The following is a 20121-nucleotide window of genomic DNA, read 5'->3' on the forward strand; positions in this document are numbered from 1 at the left end:
ATCAACAGAAGATTCTGCCTTCTTGAGGGTGTGGAGGGAAAAAAAAGTTTCTGTTCTGAAATGTCCAGGAAAGGCTTAGGAAGGGAAGATCAAGAATATTCCAAACCGTCATGACGTGTCCCATCAATTTTCCTCTAGAAGTGAGCCGCCTGGAGGGCCTTCCCTAACGATGGCCCCTTGGCTTTTCCTCTTCTGGGGAGGTGGGGATGTACCTCCCACCCCCCGACAGACACTCATGTATGCGCACACACATGGACATGAGCACAAACACACATGTGTGAGCACAAACACACCTCAAACACATCTACACAGATACACACACACGTAGTCCTCAAACACACACGTGCACTCCCTGCAAACACACGAAAACACGTGTGTACACCCTTCTAACAGACCCACACAGATACATACACACGTGCCCCCCTCTCTCTCTCTCACACACACACACACACAGATGCACATGCTCTTTCTTCTTTGTGGTTACCTTTCAGGGCTACACCAGTGCCTTTTCCAGTGACCTGTGTCCACTCTCAACTTCTACTTCCTGCCCTGAGGAGGTGGAGGGACTTGATGGTCTGTATCCTTATTGACTTTTTTTGTTTCAATGAACACATCAAACTTGGAGTGACAGCACCTTGCGGTTTCTTCACTGCAAAGATGAATGAAGGGTACCTGGCTTACCCCAGACTGAGGATGCAATGGCTTCAGTAGGACCAGTCTGGCACCTGCCCCGGGTCCACCCAGCAGACATAAGAAATCTCTGTATGGATGTGTTTTGGGTTGGGAAATGGAGGCACGGGAATGTAGGTAAAGTAATTGAATCTTTTCTCCAGAAGAGACAAGGAGGTCTAGTTTAGAGATAGGTAATTCTGATGCCCATCACCTGATGCATTCCTCTGTCTTCTGAGAAAGTTTCTTATTTTCTTCACTAGGTTGTGAGCTTCATCAGGGTGAGAGCTAAGTCTTGTATAATTTGTACCCTTGGACATAACAGCCCTAGACGATAGCTTATGCACGAAAAAATAGTCAAAAGAGAGCAAAGACTTTCAGTGATATGCAAACGAAAGACTTGGCCTAGGAGCCATCCTTAAAGTTGTTTTGATTGTTTTCTGCCAGGCAGGCATGGTGAGGCAGCTCCACCAACTTGGCAGGCTGGTAACTTCCTTGGGTCTATCTTCAAGGCTATACGGATGGGACCACAGATCAGAGACTCGTGGCACTTTGGTGTGTATATTCTTTCCCACTAAGGGGTATAAACCCAGGCCTTCAGACAGGCTAACCCGTCAGGTAGAAGTGAGTTGGGCATATGCATTTGGGGAGCTCCTCGAATTGGGCTCTCTCAGCTTTCTGCTCACACTCAGGCCCTCCACACCAAGCCAAACTGTAGGCTGAAGCCAGTGGAGAAAGTAATAGATTGGAACTAGGATGCTCAGGTTAAGTGGGCTGCTTTGTGGAGCTCATCCATAATCCTGCTGGAGCCCAGAGAACAATACGTTAATTACAGCCGACGGCACCGCTCCCACTGGCCATCCATCCTGACTGTGTCTGCGGGGCCTTCCCCACGGACATGCCAGCCCACTCTCTTCTCTGAAAGAGATTTATTCATTATCAATGTTTGTCTGCGAGAGGCACCCGGTGGGGAGGGAATGAGATTCCAAGAGGGACAGGATATGAAAGAGGCAGAGCCGAAGCCGCTGGCAGCTGATAAAATAGGTGTGTTTGGGGGCTGGAGATGGGGTGTTCCCAATTAGAAGGATGAGGCAAGTCCACCTGGTTGGACAGGGGAAGAGGTAAGCCAAATGAATCAGGAAAAATTCAGTAAATATGTCCACCAAGTGGTCTTTGGGAGATTTTTAGCTTTGGACCTAGCTCACTTTAAGTCACAAATGATGGGGGAAAGAAGATAAGGAACAGATGAAGCCCATTTATCTAATAACCACCCCAGTGCTCACTTAAAAAGCCCTCCAAAAGTGCTTCTTGAGTGAATAAATGAATGGCTTCCATGGCAGCCAGGGGGATTTAGATCATGAGGAACCCACTGCCAATTAGCAAAGAGAAATAGGAACCAGAAAGACGAAGACAGGATTCTGGGATTTTTACCAGAGTTCCTTGAAAGGAAGGGGGACATATTTCACTTTTCCTGGATCCCATCATCCGTGTATCATGTAGAATTTTGGAAAAAATGGGAGAAGGCCAGCTCTCCTCAAGATGGTGTGCCAGTCTGGGGGAGGTGAGAAGTCGACAGGTCAGCGATGACAAAGGACCAGCTGGGTGAAGCCCACTGACCAAAGCTCCAAAGAGAAGGAGAAGGGGCAGAGCAGTGGGATGCAAAGTCACCACTTCAGAGACTCATCTCACTACGGGACATGATGGACTATAGCCCCTTCTCCAAATCTTCTGCTGCGCAGACAGGGAAAGAGGGAGGTGGGCAGTGACTTGCCCAAGGTCCCATAGTTAGTGTTGGCCAGAATCTTGCTGCTCAAAGTGTGACCCCAGGGCCAATAGCCATCACCTAGGGCCTTGTTAGAAATGCAGAATCTGGGGCCAGGCCCTTGGCTTAGTGGTTAAATGTGGCATACTCTGCTTCAGCAGCACAGGTTTTGTTCTGGGGCACGGACCTACACCACTCGTCAGCAGCCATTCTGTGGTGGTGACCCACATACAAAATAGAGGAAGATTGGCACAGATGTTACCGCAGGGAGGGTGAATCTTCCTCAGCAAAAAAAGAAAAAAGAAAGAAAGAAAAAGCAGAATCCTGGGTTGCACCCCAGAACTACTGAATCCCAATCTGCATTTTGACAAGATCCCATGTGATTTCTCTGCACACTAAAGTGTGAGAACAAGTTGGCTAGATCATGTGCCTAGTTCCTAGGGGGACAACATGGTGCTTCAGGGAGAGAGCTACTGTGGTGGATTGAAATTCTAGCCCTGACTCCATTAACTGGCTGGGTGACCTGGGGCAAATCGCTTTGTCCCTCTGCGCCTTAGTTTACTCATTTTTAGTATGAAAGGATTGAACCAGATCAGAGATTCTTAAACTTTAGTAATCACCAGAATCGCCTGGAATGAAAGGCAGATTCCCGCCCACCACCCCCAGAGTGTCTGTGCAGGACCTGAGAATCTGCATTTCTAATAGGTTCCTGGATCAAGCTGATTCTGCTGGTCTGGGGGAGCACTCTTTGAGAGCTGCTGGACCAGATGATTTCTAAGATTCCTTCTGAGCCAGATATTCTGTGGGATTTTCACTCCCAATTTAGCACTCCTCCTCTTCCCAGGCGCTGACCTGTCCGCTGTCATTTCCGGCTTCCCCTTCTGCTCCAGGTAGTTAATGCCATTTTCCCAGCACAGCCAGAACTGATGAGCTAAGTCTTATAAAATGCACGCAAGGCAATACAGGCAAAGTATTATCCACAAGATTTAAGAAGAGTCCTACGAAATACAGCAATAAAACCTGGAAATAACTATCCATTTCCTACAACAAAATGTCTCATTTCCGAGTCCATAAACGCTCCCCCTCCAGGTCCCCAGACCCATCTGTTTTGTAAGCACGTATAATTATTAGGACCATAAAGTCGCTTTCTATACCTAATGTAATTATCAGGAGCCAAAATAATATTAGGCAGTGGTGGGGAGGGAGGAGGAAGCTTGTTCACTGCAAACTCAGATGATGTCTTTAAAGAGAGAGAAGTAGTCACAGGAGAAGATAACCATTCTTTATGGTGATATTATACTTCCTATGCTGGCTTTGGGGACAGCTTTGCAAATAAGACTGAGCTGGCTCATCTCAAAGTCAAGAGCAGTTTCCTGCTGTGTACGGGGGATTTAGGCCCTACTGGGAACCAGGAATTAGGATCACCGTGCCTCCTCTGCCACCAACCTTCAGATTCTCTAGAAGTCCCGAGCGCATGGCCTTCCATCCAGTGGCATTCCCAAAGCCTTTTATTCCTTTCTTTCCTTTCCCAATTCCTCTGGAGGAAAAAAAAGTTCACAGGGCTCCTCTGAGATATTAGCCAGCTGGGCACTGTGATTCAGAGAGAATTCAGAGCTGTCGTCTTGGTGTCCTGAGCTGTGACTTGGGGGAGCTCTTTAGTCACCTGTTAAGTGAATGAGTGAGTGAGTAAGTGGTTGAAGTGGTGGATGAATGGATAAGGTACAGATGATGACAGGAGCTGTTATTAAAGAACATACTCCTCTTCATACGTCTTATTTGTGACGGGGTATGGGGCCAATGAGGCATTACAGACAGGCTGATTTTGATTTACTTTATAATAAGTAAAATAGCATTCTGACCATGAGAGCAGTCCAATGGAATGGTCCTCTTTGCATAGTGGTGAGTTCTCCATCACTGGAGATTTTCAAACCGAGCCTAGGCAACCTTTTCCCATGAATCTTGTCCAGGAGGTTGGTGTATTGGGTAGGAAGAGCGGGAGAATATTTATTGAGCATTTACTCTGTTCCTGACTCTTATACAAACTCATATAATCTACTCACCAAACCCTCTCACCAAGACGGAGAGGCTCTTATCCCTATTTTAAAAATAAAGAAAGCAAGCTCAGAGATTCATGGAACTGGTCCATGCCACCCGGCTAGTAAGAGGTGGAGCTGGGATCCAACCCAGGTCTGTCTGCTCCACAGTTCGTCTGCCTTCCACAGTGACTTGGAAATACCATGCTAAGCTTCAGATTCTTCAGTGCACTTATTGGAACTGAGCTTGACATGCTTGACTCGTGAAAACACGGGCTGCTGCCACGGCTGGCTGAGATGTTGGTCCATCTTCTGGATCCGTCACTGAGAATTCAAAGCTCTCATAAGAGGGCCAGTTGTGGGAAGTGGCTGTTCCAAGGCAGTCTCTTCTGGTTCAGATTTGTTTGAAAGCTGCCCTCGCATCTTCTCATCAGCAGATGTGCTTGTCTGCCAGGATCTGAAATCAATGTGATGGTTGAGTGTTTCATCCTATGATCTGGAAATCCATATATACTGTGGCCCCTTTGTTCCCCTCCCTACCCTGGGGAACAGGCGCCTCTCTCCGCCTGTCACATGGACCACATTCAGGGCTGAGTGGAGGAGCATTTCAGCCTAGCAGGGGCAGATGGCTGGGGCTACGGTCTGCCACATTGTGGCTAATTTCTAGCGATGCGAAAATCCCAAAGGTGCTGGTGGTGCGGTGTGGAGAAGACTGGGAAGTTGGACTGATGTGTTTTCTAAGCAACTCAACAGCCTTTGGAGGAAGCTTTGTGTGTGTGTGTGTTTCACTCCTGTCTCTGTCCCTTGTTCTCATGCCAACCTTCTCTGGACGCCCACCAGATTCCTTCCTGCCTGTGTGCCTCCGTGCCCTGTCTCTCAACTCTCTTTGCAACTGCATGACAGGGACTCCTTCCCTGTGTGCTGGGGGAGCGGGAGATGCAGGGGGCGGCAGACAACTTGTCTCTTGGTACCAGGCCACCACCTCTCCTCTCTGAAATCTACTCCCTTTCTTTTGCCTCCAGTCCTCCTGATCCAGCTTCCGATCATGCTGGGGAAGGCCCCAGTGAGAGAAGGGCACCAGCCAGCCCTCTGAGAGGGCATCTGCTTCTGCTGATAAGTACCCCTGTCTTTCCCCTACCCTTCGGCGGGGCGGCGGAGATGCCCTCCCCCACGAGCCACGGAATTAAAGCAGGGAACTGGGCTTTGGCAACCAGCAGCCTTCCCACTGGCACCAGGCCTGCTCGTCTCCACGGATTTCTCTCTTAGAGAGTCACTGTTGCCTGATTAAAAATGATTCCTTCTTGCAAAGCAAAATAGGGTCTTGTGTGGAGTCTACCCCCTAAATGAGATGAAGAGTTGGAACTCCAGGGGCACAGGACACAGTCCATAGGAAAGAAGGACCTTGGGGTCCGAGAATTGAGTCCCCCTCCAGGCTGAGGGGAGATTTCTGAGCAGAGGGCTCCATGGAGGGCTGACCTGGCCCTACCTGCCTCTGACCTGTGGATCACCTGGCTAGCCAGTGCATTAGTCTTCTAGGGCTTCTGTGACGAAGTACACAGACTGGACGGCTAACCCAACAGAAGGGTGTCATCTCACAGTTGTGGAGGCTGGAAGTCCAACCTCAAGGTGCCAGCAGGGTTGGTTCCTTCTGAGGGCTGTGAGGGAAGGATCGGATCCAGGCCTTTCTCCTTGGCTTGCAGATGGCCGTCTTCTGCCTGTGTCTCTTCACATCGTCTTCCCTCTGGGTAAGTCTCTGTGCCCAAATTTCTCCTTTGTGTAAGGATGCTGGTTGTTTTAGTCAGCTCAGGCTGTCGTTACAAAATACCACAGGCTACATGGTTTAAACAGCAGAAATTTATTTTCTCATAGTTCTGGAGGCTGGAAAGTTCAAGTTCAAGGTCTGGCGGGGTGCGGTTTCTGGTAAGAGCTGTCTTCCTGGCTTGCAGACGGCCTCCCCACTGTGTTCTCAGCCGGTGGAGGGAGAGAGCTCCAGTGTTCTTCTTCATGTAAGGACACCAGCCCTATGAGATTAGGGTCCTATCCTTATGACCTCATTTAACCTTTATCACCTCCTCACAGGCCCCATCTCAAATACAGTCACATTGGGGGTTAGAGCTTAAACATATGAATTTTGGGGGGATACAATTCAGTCCATAGCACCAGGTATGTTGGGTTAGGGTCTACCCTAGTGATCTCACTTTAACTTGATCACCTCTGTAAAGACCTTATCACCAAATAAGGTCACGTTCTGAAGTATTGGGAGTTATATGAACTTCGGGGGACCCGATTCAACCCATAACACTCAGCTTCACCTAGCTCACTTTGCCACCCTGGAATCCATTAGAAAAGAGGCTGATGGCTCCTCGAGAATGTTCTCCTTCCTTGACGGGTCTGCTTGGTTTTCTGAGGGCAAGGGATGGGAATAGTCCCCTCGGCGGCTCCCTTTTCTGAGACCAGGACACCCAGGGCACCCCAGGCTCCGCTCAGCAGTCCCTCCTCTTGAGTTGCCAGCTTTACTTACAGCTGCCATTTCCCATATCATCAGCTGGCCCACGAGGGCCATGCCACCCTGGCTGACTTGTCTCTTGGTCGCGGAGGTGAGGAACCACAGCCTTCAGGCAGCCATTGCAGGTCTCTTGGAGACGTCTGGACAGAGCCAGCCAGAGAGTGAGAGGGAGCACATTCGAAGAGGATTTGGGGATGGGGTATGTGGGGAGAGTCAGAGAAGTGAGAGAGATGCAGAAGAACAAGAAGAGAGACGAATGGGAATTAGAGTCTCCTTCATTCCAAACTTGCCATCACGGCCATGGAGAAAACCTTTACCCACACTTTTTCCTCATAATAGGATTATTCCAAAAACATTTCAAGTGAGAGAAATGCTGTTTTCCTTTGAAATCTTTAGTTAAAGTACACAAAGATCAGAATTTTCTTTTCCAGATTAGGTAGCCCCTTATATCTTTATCGTTCTCCCATCATCTCCTTCTGGAGAGAGAGAGGCAGGCCTCCACTGCTCTCAGGAGGCCCTCCAGCCATGCCGGCCTTCTGAGTTACAGACCTGGGGCACGGGGTAAGGGTACCGGGCCTCCTCTTCATTCCCTTCAGCCGACCACGAATTCTTGTCTCTGCTCCTGTGCCCGATGAGCTCTGGGTCTCTCCAGGGCTTCTGCCCACCTTCCTCCTCACCGTCTCCATGCAGCTCTTGGCATCGTGGTGCAAGGAGAGCACAGAGTTGGGAGCTGGAAGAACCCACGTTACTTGCCATGTGGTCTAAGCGGGTTGGGGGCGGTGGGGTCACAAAGGAAATGCTTATGGAGAAGGTGGAGTTCACATGGCGCCTTTTACCCTGGTTCTGCCCATCCTGGCCGATGTCTGCAGAGAAGAAGGGCTGCATGATGGCCTCCCTGTCTCTGTCCTAAAATCACAGACTCTGAGAGGTGGAAGGGTCTGTGGAAAGTGTAGAACTCACCTCCATCCGAGTGCACGGATGCTGGCTCGGGCCCTGCTTTCTGGCATCCACGGACGGGGAGCTTTCTTCCTGTCTCACTCCCATCCTATTGGCTGGGCAACTCAGCATGTGAGAACAGGTTTTCAGATATTGAGTAGGATTCTGCCTGTATTAGCAAGGGTTCTCCAGAGAAACAGGACCAATAGGGTGTGTATGTGTATATATATCTCTATTTTCATATATATTTATGTGTTTCCATTTATATATATACATTTCCATATGTATAGATATATTTCCATATACGCATGGAAAGAGGTTTATTAAAAGGAATTGGCTCATGCAATTAGGAAGGCTGACAAGTCCTAAGTTCTGCAGGGTTAGTGGGCAAGCTGGAGAGCCAATGGTGTAGTTCCAGTCTGAAGGCTTGAGACCCAAGAAACGCCAATATTTTGGTTTGAGCCGAAGGCAGAAAAAAGCCTAGTTCAAAGGCAGTCAGGCAGGAGAAGTTCTGTCTTACTCATGGGAGGGTCAGTCTTTTTCTTTGACTCGGCCTTCAACTGATTGGATGAGGCCCACCCACATTAAGGAGTCTTTACTCAGTCTACTGATTCAAATGTTAATCTCATCCTGAAACACCCTCAAGACACACTCAGGACAATATTTGATCAAATGTCTTGGCACCAGTCAAGGTGGCACACAAAGTTAATCATCACACTTCTTTTCTGTTGTTCCCCATTAGCCTGGTCCTCCTTATCTGACCTTGTAGGGGAGGGGTCAGCCCCTCAGTGGGGGCTCAAAGTGTTTGGCCCAGTCTACTGTTCCTGGGAAGGGGCCTGAGTACCCCGCCGAGAAGATGCCTCTGATTCCCTTTAGGTTGCCCCTGCACAGTAGAGCTGCCAGCTCCCCACGTCTTAACTGGGCCAGAGGGAACGTCAGCCCAGCCCGGGCCCTGCCCTCCCTCTCTCCAGCATGTCCAGCTGTGGTGCCTGGCTGGAAATCTCAGTGCTGCTCTGGGGAGGGTGGGGGATGCTGGCTGGCCTGTGCTTGGTTCTATCTTAGAGAAAATGACACGGCCCCTCCCTGCCATGTCCTTCCCTGCTTCTGGCTGAATCACAGGGAGTGGTGGCTGGAACCAATAAGAATCACATCCTAGGGAGCCAGCCCGGTGGCGCAGCGGTTAATTTCGCACATTCCGCTTCTCGGCGGCCTGGGGTTCGCTGCTTCAGATCCTGGGTGTGGACATGGCACAGCTTGGCAAAAGCCATGGTATGGTAGGCGTCCCACGTATAAAGTAGAGGAAGATGGGCATGGATGTTAGCTCAGGGCCAATCTTCCTCAGCAAAAAGAGGAGGATTTGCAGTAGTTAGCTCAGGGCTAATCTTCCTAAAAAAAAAAAAGAGAGAGAGAGAGAGAATCACATTTTTGGAGATTTTTGGAGAAAGGAAATAAGGAAGCTCATTTCCATCTCTGTTCCCCACCCCTACCAGCGGCCTCAGAGAAGGAGGCAAAGGGGGCTACCTAAATGCCAAAGGCCCTGCATGCATCCTGTCCTTGAAGCTGCCTGAAAACGCAGCACAGACAAATCCCATCTCAGTTTCAACCACGAGGAGACTGATCCACAAAGAGTTTATGTCCCCAGCTCAGAGTCATGTAGCTGCCAACTGCAGGAGGCAGGATGTGAATCCAGCTTTAGTGTACTTCGAAACCTCTTCTTGCTGCTGCACCTGGGGATGTCATGTGCCTGTGCAGGTTCTGTATTGCTTCAGGGTTGGGGGCAACGCTCAGGTTTCCCAGAATTCCAAACACGGTAATTTAGTCCCACCCAGGTGGCCAGACAGCGCAGCTATCAGCCAGCAAAGGGAGGCACTGCAGGTCTGACACTGCTGAGCTGTGTCATCTGGAGGAGGCTGGAGGAGATGGCTGCCAAGGGCCACCTTCTCCAGCTCCAAGATCCCGGGGATGAAAGCCTTTCAGCTGACATGAGGAAGCCCAGACCAGGCAGTCTAAGGCTCCTTCATTTTGGTGGCACTGAGGAAAGGGCAAGGTGGAGGAACAAGTGGCCAGCTGCCCCAGAGTGCCTCCCGGTCGGTCTGCAGTCTCTTCCCCCGTTCTGCGAGAGCAGGGCTGCACTAGGGAGGAGGTGTGCACGGGCGCCTTTGCAAAGGGCACAGCAGACGTGGAGCCTGGCTTCCTGTTTGTCTGGGACTCCGCCAGCCCATGTTCTGCAGTGACTCGGAAGAGGAAAGCAAACAAGGGGATTTTCAGATGGTCTCCGCGCGCTTTCTCCTTTGTTTTCCCGTGGAGAGAAAGGCAACCGCGACAGGCCCTCTAAATCTTGGCCTGGAGGAGCCTGGCACTAGAAGTTGGAGGGGGGCAGCTTATGTGGGATGAGAAGCCTGAAGCTGTGTTAAGCTGAGCCAGGGAGCAGCTGATCTGCGCCCTGCTCAGGAGAGAAGAGAACGTGAGCTGACCTTTCTGGATCTTTGCTTCTCTTACAGTGGACTCTTTGAAGGAACCATCATTAATCTGAAGAATCTTGGGGCTGGAGGGGCCTTAAGTTAATCACCCAGATACTCCTTAAACATCTGCGGAGACAGGGACCTCTCTCTTCTTCCAGGGCAGCCCTTTTCGTCTTTGCTCAGCTCCCGCCCCAGAACCCTGTCTCCTAGTATCCTCCCTTCATCATTCTGGGGTCTCTTGAGCCCTGGACCTTCTCTCCTCCTTGTTTTGTAGCACTGCAGTGCCTGTGCTGGTCCTATGACCCACATGTGCATTTTTCTTCAAGTACCATCATGCTCCTGCAGGAATGTGGCCCATGCTCTGAAATTACTTCCTGTGAAAGTCGTTTCATCTCCTCAGCTGGACTGTAAGCTGCCTTCAGTAGGGACCAGATCGTCTCTATCTTTTATATCCCACATTCACTACTAGAGGGCTGAGCATATGGCAAGTATGTAATCACTGCCTGGTGGAAGGAAGGAAGGAAGGAAGGAGGGAGACAGGAAGGGAGGAGAGAAAGAGTCACCCCCATCTTTTTTGTCTACTAGACAAAGGATCCCCGCCTTGGGTCCATCCCCTACGAGAGTTGGTTGATCTTGTCTGGGAGGTACCCTGGTATGGGGAACAGCTCCTGGCTCTGGCCTCAATACCTGGGTTCCAGTTCCAGCTTTGGTATTTCTAGCCAAGCCACCCTGGGCAAGTTACTTCTCTGAGACCCAGTTTCCTGTCTGTAAAAGGGGAATAATAATCACTCACCTCATAGAGGGTTGCTGTGAAGATCAAATCAGATGGAGGGACCTCATGCCCTCTGTAAACGGGGTTTCCTTAGGTGTGCAGGTCTATGCTCAGGTTTACCATATGGAGAACTGTGATTCCAGCAATAACAACGCTGTTATGATTTGATTAATTTCTCCTGTGTGCTGACCGCTGAGAACTTTCTTTATATACGTTGTCTCAACACATAGCTTCTGAGGTGGGAAGTTTTCCAGAGGTTCAGAAAGCTTAAGTGACTTGGAAAACTAGGATTTGAACCCAGATCCCTGATGGCCTCCAAGCCCAAATGCTCTTTCTATGGCCTCAAGCTACTTCCCATTAAAAGCAAATTAGGACCAATGCCCGGGGTCGTGACTGATGTTGGACTCGAAGACTCTAGAAGGGACTCTAAATCTTGCGATTTTATCGCTTTCCCAACTAATAGGGCAAAGCAAATACTCGAGGCTCATTCTTTTCCTAGGTTGGTTTTTAAAATCTTTTCCTCCTCAGTGCCTCATTTGTAGTCAGATTCGGGTCTGCTAGCCAGGCGCCACTTCTTTTCCAAGGAACCAGGGATGGCTGCATAAAAGATGTGGGTTTCCAGGAGCACTCAGTGGGGAGTGTGTGTGAGGGGGGAAGCAAATCTAAAATCAGGCAGAACAAGGCAAGGAAGATGTGGCTTCAAGGCGGTAGCCAATCGATCATTCGGCAAACTTTATTGAATATGTACGGGAGCCAGGAGCCGTGCTAAGCCCGGCGGGGTTGAAGAAACCACGCGCTCTGATCTCCAGGAGCTTACAGAGTGGTGAGGAAGACGGGATTTGAGGCAGATGGAAGCTCCTTCTGCTTCTGCATGGGCAGGGAGGGACGGGAGGCGGGTGGGAGGGAGGGTGTGTGTGTGCGGGGGGTGGAGGCTCTACCCAGGGGACGCTGGGGGATGGGTGGCACCCCTGGGTCCCTCTGGAATTCTCTACCCCAGCAGCCCCCTCAGGCCCGGTTCTCAGTTTAAGTCAAATAACTTCGGTCCCTGGATGCCTCCTGCCTGCCACGTTCCAACTCAATCATTCTTTGAAATTTGGAGCTGTAGCTAAAACGCCTTTGCCCTGTAACAGGATTTTCACAGTCTCCACAGCCGCGGCTAACGTGGCTCGTCACCTGCTGTTGTAATCTGCACCGCTAAGCCCGAGGCTCCAGGCAGAAAGCTTAGCTCGCCCTGCTGATTCGAGCTCGCTCTTCCTGGCGTCAGAGCAGCTTTCAGGGAGGGCAGCTAATCCACTCCCCCACCAACTCTGCACACAGAGACATTTCAAAGGAAATACGAATGGCAGAGGGGGCCACAGCTCCTTGGGGAGGGGCTGTGAGGACCCAGTTCCCCCAGACCTGATGGGCAGCAGGAATGGTGCCCTGGGGTCTGTGCATCAAACCCTCTGTACCTTCTCCTGAGGGGGCTGGACGAGAGCTGAGGTGGTTGATTGTCCTAAGAACCTTGTTTAATGGGTTGTCCAGCCTCAACATCTGCATTGGGCAAGTTGGCTCCATGAAAGGGGTTGGTGACTTGTGAGCAAGAGTGAATGTGTGTGCATTTGCCCATCGTGCCTGATTCAACACCTCGGACCTCTTTCTAACATCATCATAATTGCTGGTAGCTTTTTGCCCTCTACCTCCACCTGAACACTTTACTCTTCTGAGGGCCGGAGCCCAGAGCATCTAGAAGGAGTGTCTGACACAGTGGGGGTTCATCAAGTGCTTGTTGAATGGACGAGTTCCAGCACTTCAGCTCAGCTTTGTTCCAGGCACCATGTAATGTACCTAAACACGTGGGGAAAATGAGGACCCGACCCCACAGGGAAGAAGTGGAAAAGCAACTAGGAACAGCACAGAGCTGTAAACTCTGTGGAGGCAGGGGTCATTTGTGCATACAAGCATTCATTCATTCAAGAAATAGTTACTGAGCCTAGCATATGCCAGACATTCCTTCTAAATGCTGGACATATAGCAGCGAAACATAGAGATGGACATTCCTGCCCCTGTTCTAGTGGAACGTACTGGACAAACACTGGACAAAGAACAGATTTTAGCTTAACCAGAGAAATACGTTTCTGATGACTAGAACTGCCCAGCAATGGAATGTGCTGCTGTGTGAGGTAGTGAGCTCCCCATCACTGGAAGAGTAGGAGCAGAGGCTACATAGGCATACACAGGGGATACAGAGAGGGGATGAGGCAGGTTATGGACGCCTGGCCAGGTTCCCCAGCGCTTATCTCTTTGCTGCATGCTGGGCAACTGCCAACTGCCGGTACCTGTAGTTCTTTGCCTGATAGCTTTCTCTGGCCCCAGAGTTTATTTTGCTGCCCACTCAGTAGGCTGGAAGTGCCAAGGAATTAATGCCCCTGGGAGCAGGCTTTTCTATGTCACCTGGCCAGAGAAAGACCAGGACATAGGACTGAGCAGGCAGCAAGTGGGGCGCATTGCCTGCTACCTGACAAGGCCCAGGCACCATAGGCCCAGTGGTGGGGTGATTAAACCGTATCTTCTGGTGGGGAGGGGAGAGGGATGCAGGCTGTTCAGTACGGGTGGTGGACACTGTATAATGTGCTGCCCATGTCCTCCTTCCGTGAAGGACTTGTTGACCTAGCTGCTAGCAAAGTGGTCAGCACACAGACTTCGGCAATTGGCCCCTTCAGAGACTGCTTCAGCTGCAGAAAGCTTCCTGCCCAAGTTTATCCCCCTCCTGGGGTGGCCCACATCCAATGACAGATTGACGCAGGAATAAGAAGGCCTGGCCATCTCCGTTGGATAGGGGACAGCTCTGAAGGGCCGTTCCAGGCTCCAGAACTCCTTACAGGTTTGGCCGAGGCTGCTGTTGGTCTGCATAAAAGCAGCATTCTTCCCTCTGCCCATGCTTACCTCCTATCCTGCTTTTCCGCTAGTGTGGATCTCGTGGGCACCCCTTAATAAACACCCTTCTGGCTAAACTCCACGTCAGAGGCTGCTTCCCAAGGAGCCCACTCTGTGACAGTGGGACCTCATCTCTGCCTGCTCAGTTGAGCCTCTGGAATCAATCTGCTAAACCCTGTTCCTTCCCAGATTGTCATCTCTATAGTAAGCTCTATGTACCTTAAAGAATGAGTCTTGGGCCAGGTCCAGCTCCTTCCCCACTGGTCTTCATCTTCGCTTCTCAAGGAAGGGATGTATGTGGACAGGCTGGTGGGAGTAGGGTACCCACTTCTCAAACAGCCATGCCCCTTCCCCCGACACACATATGCCACCACAACCACAACTGGGCATGTTGTTGTCCCAGGCCCTGGGTACCCGGACAAACCTAGTCAGGGAGCCCCCAACAAGATGAAACAGTCGTGGGCCCCAAAGCGGCGTCTCTGGATCTGAGGCGCGTTCCGGCAGCTGGGACTGTGACGGCAGCTCGCTTTATTAGATCCCATTATAAATGGATGATTTGCCATCTCCGAAGATAAATGGGAAACTTAATGCAGAGGTATCCTGTCTGGGGAAACTGGAGAGTTATGGATGTTAGCTTTGTAGCTTTATGAAAGCACTTTCTTATGGAAACTGAAATGACCAAGATTAGATTGAATTAGTATGTACTGGTATGAGCTTTTTCTCCCCCTATCCATCTTGATTTCTTTCTTTTTTTTTTTTTTAAAGAAAAAGATTTGCCTCCTGCGTGAGCATTTCATAAAAATGCAAATCCCAAGTTTGGGTTTGGTAATTAGCAGGGTTGCCTCCTGGTGCTAACGAGGCAGCTGCCCAGCCGGAACTATCTTTGGCGGTGGGGAAGGAGGCGCCCTCTGCTGGCTTCCCTCCTGGGTGGCGTCTGCCCCTTCCTGCCTGCTCCCTCCTCATTGGGCACCAGGTGCTCCCCTCCCCTGTCCCTGTAGAGTACAGATGAATTAGTGAGACTTCCGTCCCAGTAGCTGAGCTTCTGGACGGCCCCTCTGAGATGGAGTCTCTCCATCCCATGCAGACTCCACTTTCCACCACACTGTTCCGCAGCCTGAACTTTGGACCCAGGTCCCACCTGGGTGGCAAGACTTTCTGCCAACAAACAAATCCGTCTGATAAATGTTGAGCACTTTTGATACCGGCCACAGTGCCAGACACCAGAGAAACAAAGATGAAGATGCTGAGGCTCCATCCTTGAGGAGCTCAACCCAATCAAGGGGAGAAATGTGGACGAAGATCATTTCTAAACCAGCCTTGTCCAATATGATATTCTGTGGTGATGGACATGTTCTGTATCCATGCTGTCCAGTGTGATAGCCACTAGCTTCCTAGGGTGCCATGGCAATATCTTAAGAAAAGGGTTCTGGAGAGGGAATTCCAGGCTTAGGTGTGAGTCAACTGTTCAGGAATCTCAGGCACATCACTTCTGCGATTTGAGCCTCAGTTTCATCTTCTGTAAAATGAGATTCTTCACACCCGCTCTGCCTCTCTAGAAGATTAGAACCAAGAAACCTAGTGTTCATCTGGCCCAACCTCCTCCTTCCATGGAGGAGGGGCAGAGGCCTCACAGTGAGGAGGGGGCAGCATCAGGCCCTTTACTCCTACTCCCTGGCTTTTTGGCCACAGCAGGCTACTGCTCGGGGTGCTGTGGGAATCGATTATGGAGAAAGAAAGGAAGATCTTTGGAGAGTCAAAACTGTGTCTAAGACCCTGGGCCTCCTGGAACCATGGTGGCCGGCGAAACCACGGGCAGGAACCACAGCAACCGTTCAGGACCAAGCTTTGAGGTCTGGCCCACGTTTGAAGCTTAGAGGACTAACATGGAGGAGACCTTATTGCGACGTTACTCCTACTCTGGGCCCAGCCCACACCCTACAGGCCACGTCTGCCCCAAACATCAGCAGGATAAAGGAACTCCTAGAGTCAGGCTATGGAAGAAGGGGACAAACTGGTGCATGTGGCACGAGGTAAATGGGGAGCCCAGATTTTGGGGGCCCTGAGAGCTTCAGAGCCTCTCAGATGCCCTATTGGAGTGGGAGGTGGACCAGTAGAGTGCCCAGGATCCCAGTGAGACAGTGAATGGGGTGTCCCAGCATGGCTTTTGGAGCTGCCTTTGCACCAAGGAACTTTGCAGAGATTGGCAGGGTGGGGGCCCAAAGTGAAAAATAGTGGAGGATGCCCTGCCATGGACTCGGCCTCCAGGGGGTTGTCTGCACAGAAATAGAATTTGAAAGAAGCATTGAGTACTGGGTTGGGAGATGAGAGGGCCAGGAGCAGTTAGTCTCAGGTGGAGTCATTTAAAATTAAAACACAGATTAAACAGCTTCCTTTTTCTGATGAAAAGCACGGTGCCCATCGCAAATCCCAAGGTGCTCTCCTCCGTGAGGTGCTGAGCTCTGTTCAACGGGGGGACGCAGGCCACCTCTGTTCACCAGCCAGCACTGGACAAAGGCTTGGGGCCACTTTTCCTATAGGCCCCCAGCTGGGCCCCCAACCACGGCCCACTGGGGTCTTAGGGGCTCTACCCAAGGCCTGCCAGCCCTGGGGCTGCCTCCCTTTCAGGTTGGTCCGGTAAGGCTGTTCATGCTGGTGGGAGTGACTTCTCCTAGAGTGGAAGTATTTCTTAAGCCTCTTGCCTGCTAGCTCCTCTCTTTGGGCCTGGGCAAGGCGAGACCTTGCCTCAGATTTGGTGTGCTTCTTCCCTTAGTGCTGGCTCCTTGATCACCTGGCTAAGGCAGGAGCAGAGCTGGAGGAACCTTAGGGTTGACTTCAACCCTTCCCCTCTCCATCCACATTTGATCCAGGAGGAACCGAGGTCCCAAGGCAGGAAGTGACTTGCCCAAAGTCACACAGCTAGTCAGCAGCAAGGTTGGAATTGAAATTCAGGACGTCTAACTCATTCAGTCTCTCAATCAATAGATTTTTAATAAACACCTAGTTATATGCCAAGCACTGTGCCAGCCAAGGAGACGATGGAGAACGAGAAGATGCAGTTTATATTCAAGGAGCTGGCCTTGGAGTGGGGGAGAAGGAATATATAATTCTAGGTTTTTATAAGTGTTATGGAGGACAGAACGGGGTGACAGGAGAAAGGAAAGCAGAGTGGGGGTTACTCGCTAGACTGGGGGGCCAGAGGCATCTCATGTGAAGGAGCAGTATATAAGCTCAGATCTGCAGGAGGAGGGGCAGGTAAATACGGGCAAGGAGTGTTCCAGGCGGGAGCAACAGCCTGCACAGAAGCCCTGAAGTAGGAAGCTCTGATATGCTCGAAAAACCAAGCAACGACAACCAAAGTCAGTGTGTTGGGCAGGGTGAATGCAAGAGGAAGTGGCAGGAGACGGCGGTGGGAAGGGGCACGTCAAGATCACGCAGCAGGCCTTCCTAAGTCAAGCTAAAGACTTTGGATTTTACTCCTATTTCCACCATGCAGTTGGAATGTGATATCTGCGTTTAGGTGGCTCTGTCAAAGGTCAAAGGCTGACTGTGGCATCTGGGAAGGCAGGGCCCTCACGGTGGTGAGGCACTGGTGGGACTCGAGGTGGGGGCTGCTGGTAAAGCTGGACTCAGCCAAGGGTGGGGATGCCCAGGAAGGCACAAGCAAAGAGGTCCTGGAGGAGGGGCTCTGAGGCTGGCACAGGAGGCTGTCAGGGGGCAACTGAGAGGGCAGTTTGACCAGAACAGGCTAGGTGCATCTAAGCCCTGGGACCAAGGTGGGTGGTCTGGCCAGTCAGGGACTTAACAGCTCTTGATGGGAGAGGCCAGACTTGGGCCTTAGGCTGTGCCAAGCGAATCTGTGCTTAATCTGGGAGTCTATGATTCAGTTCCCTGAGGTTACTGATGCCCAGAGAGTACTGGCCAGTGACCCTAACCGGTAAAGTGTGTGATACTGACATACCTCCTAGCTGGGAGATGGGCTGCAGAAGGGTACATGTGGGCAAGGTGGCAGGGCCAAGTTCAAAGGTTGCTTCCATGGATGCAGCAGGGAGGGAAGGTAGGGGAGGAGAATGGGGTGGGGGCTTCCTTCCAGCTAAAAGGAACAGGGTCTGTCATTCCTTCCTTGGGGAGCTCTCTCCTTTGGCCCTGGCTGTGGAGGTCCAAGGCTGCAGGTGAGCCTGCTTCCTGCTCCAGATGAGTGTGATGGGTGCATTCTGGAGAGGGACCTCCCCAAGCTTTCATCCAAGGTGGCATAACAACTTGGTTAACACTATGCCCCCTCCCAGGCCCTCATAGTACCATCTCAGGTGACCAGCATTGAACGAGACAAGGCACTTAATGCAGGTCTGAGATGCGTTAGATGCGCGGTCTAGCTACTGCTATCCTCATTATTTATTGGGTCAGGTCTCCTCCATTAACACTAGTTAACTCCCTGACCCTGAATGAGCTCCTTGACCTTCTCCCATGACCTGGTGTCCTCCCATCTTTTAAGAGCAGACAACATAGTACAGAGACGTTCGTTTTCGGCTTGGTGCTAGCCCAAGTGTGTGACCTCAGCCAAGTCACTTTTGCTCCCCAAATCTGTTTTCTCATCTGTCAGTGGGTGAGCTTGTTCCGAATCTGGACTTCCCAGCAGGTGTGCTGCCGCCAACAGGTGAGCCTCAGGTAGGTAGCCAGTGGGTTGAAATGGGGAGCCCCCCACATGTCTGGGTGGGTGGGGGCGGCCCCTGGCCGGGTCTCCTCCAGCTGGGAGTAGCCAGTGCCACTTGCTCCAAAGTGCAGAACAGCTGTTACCATTTTTCTCTGTGCCGTGATTCAAAAAAATTGAGAAGTTCTGGAAACCACCCCTTGAAGCCTCCGCTGGGATAACATTGCTAATATTCTGTGAGGCATCTCCTAGCTTCAAAATGTTTCTCTTCCAAGAACTCTGCCCCTGCAACATCCTTCAATGACGTTTCTCTGTCATGGTCTTTTCTCATGCATTTATGCGTTGCTTTAGCCTGAAATTAATTAATTTGTACCTCTTAATATGTGGCCTGTGGGTTGTTTCCGCTAACAATGGTTACCCTTACTGCTACCCCACTCCTGCTGCCACTTATAGAGCACGCAGCTGCAGACACCGCACAAAGGACCCTGCCGTTCCCTCTCACAGCAGTGCGGGGGGACATGCATGGGGGAGATGTGCACTGTTATCTGTGCACAAATGGGAAACGTGGGACTAGAAGGTTCACAACAATTGACCAGATTCTAAGTAGCTGAGTCAGGCTTTGGATGTATGTCTGTCTGGTCTGCGGTAGCCCACGCTCTCAGGCGGCTGAGTGTACGTTTTTGTGTGCGTTCTCTCTCCTCGTTAGATTGTGGACGTCCCAGGAAAGGCACTGTGTTTTCTGCATTCTGTCTGTCCCCCGCAGGTCAATAGTGAGAGCTCAATGATTATTGCTGACATGACTGATACTTTAGTGTAGAGGGAAAGAAAGTGCCAGGACAGCCTGCCCCAGGTCACAGATCGAAGGCGCAAGGGACCTCTAGTTTTACGTGGGTGCAGGAGATGAGTGTGTGAGATCTTCAGGCGCTGTGGCAGAGCAGAGCAAGCGTCAGGTAGCCTGAGCTCTGGTGTTTAGGGTAAAAGGGTCCTCCCAGAGAAGTCTGGACCTAAACGATCCATGGAGCCTGCCCCTTCAAACCAGGCATCCAGCTATGAGACCCGATCCCAAGGAATCTCTGCAGCTTGCCGCACTTGTCCAGGTCCCTCCCTTGGGGGGAAGCAACAAGAGTCAGTGGTTAGCATCTGGGAATGGTGAGCGCTGGCAGCCCGGAGTGGGTTCAGATAGGTCAGCAGTGCTCACCCTGGTGGCCCAGGCCTTCAGTCTAGCACTCACCACGTCATCTAACGGCGCCCTGGGACTGGGCTCCCAACCTTTCTTCTCTCCCTCCTTCCTGGGGCTCACTGTCATCCTGCGGTGTGGGTCGGTCCTTTCCTGGCCTTCTCTCTGCTTGGGCCCCCAGGCAGGTCCTGTGAAGGATTTGCGTTTGGACTCTTGGTGAGTCGTCTGTGAGTGGCCCTGGGA

General features: G+C 51.2%; 1 long non-coding RNA gene across 1 annotated transcript in view; it reads left to right on the forward strand.

The window, feature by feature from the left end:
* The first annotated feature begins 11814 nt into the window (after positions 1 to 11814).
* LOC123279044 (uncharacterized) overlaps positions 11815 to 20121 on the forward strand; it is a 68628-nt gene continuing 60321 nt past the window's right edge. The window contains exon 1 of the long non-coding RNA XR_011495683.1: positions 11815 to 11963. This is a non-coding gene — a long non-coding RNA (uncharacterized lncRNA). The remainder of the gene's footprint in view (positions 11964 to 20121) is intronic.

This window comes from Equus asinus, chromosome 20 (genome assembly GCF_041296235.1).
Source record: "Equus asinus isolate D_3611 breed Donkey chromosome 20, EquAss-T2T_v2, whole genome shotgun sequence".
Taxonomy (NCBI): Eukaryota; Metazoa; Chordata; class Mammalia; order Perissodactyla; family Equidae; genus Equus; species Equus asinus.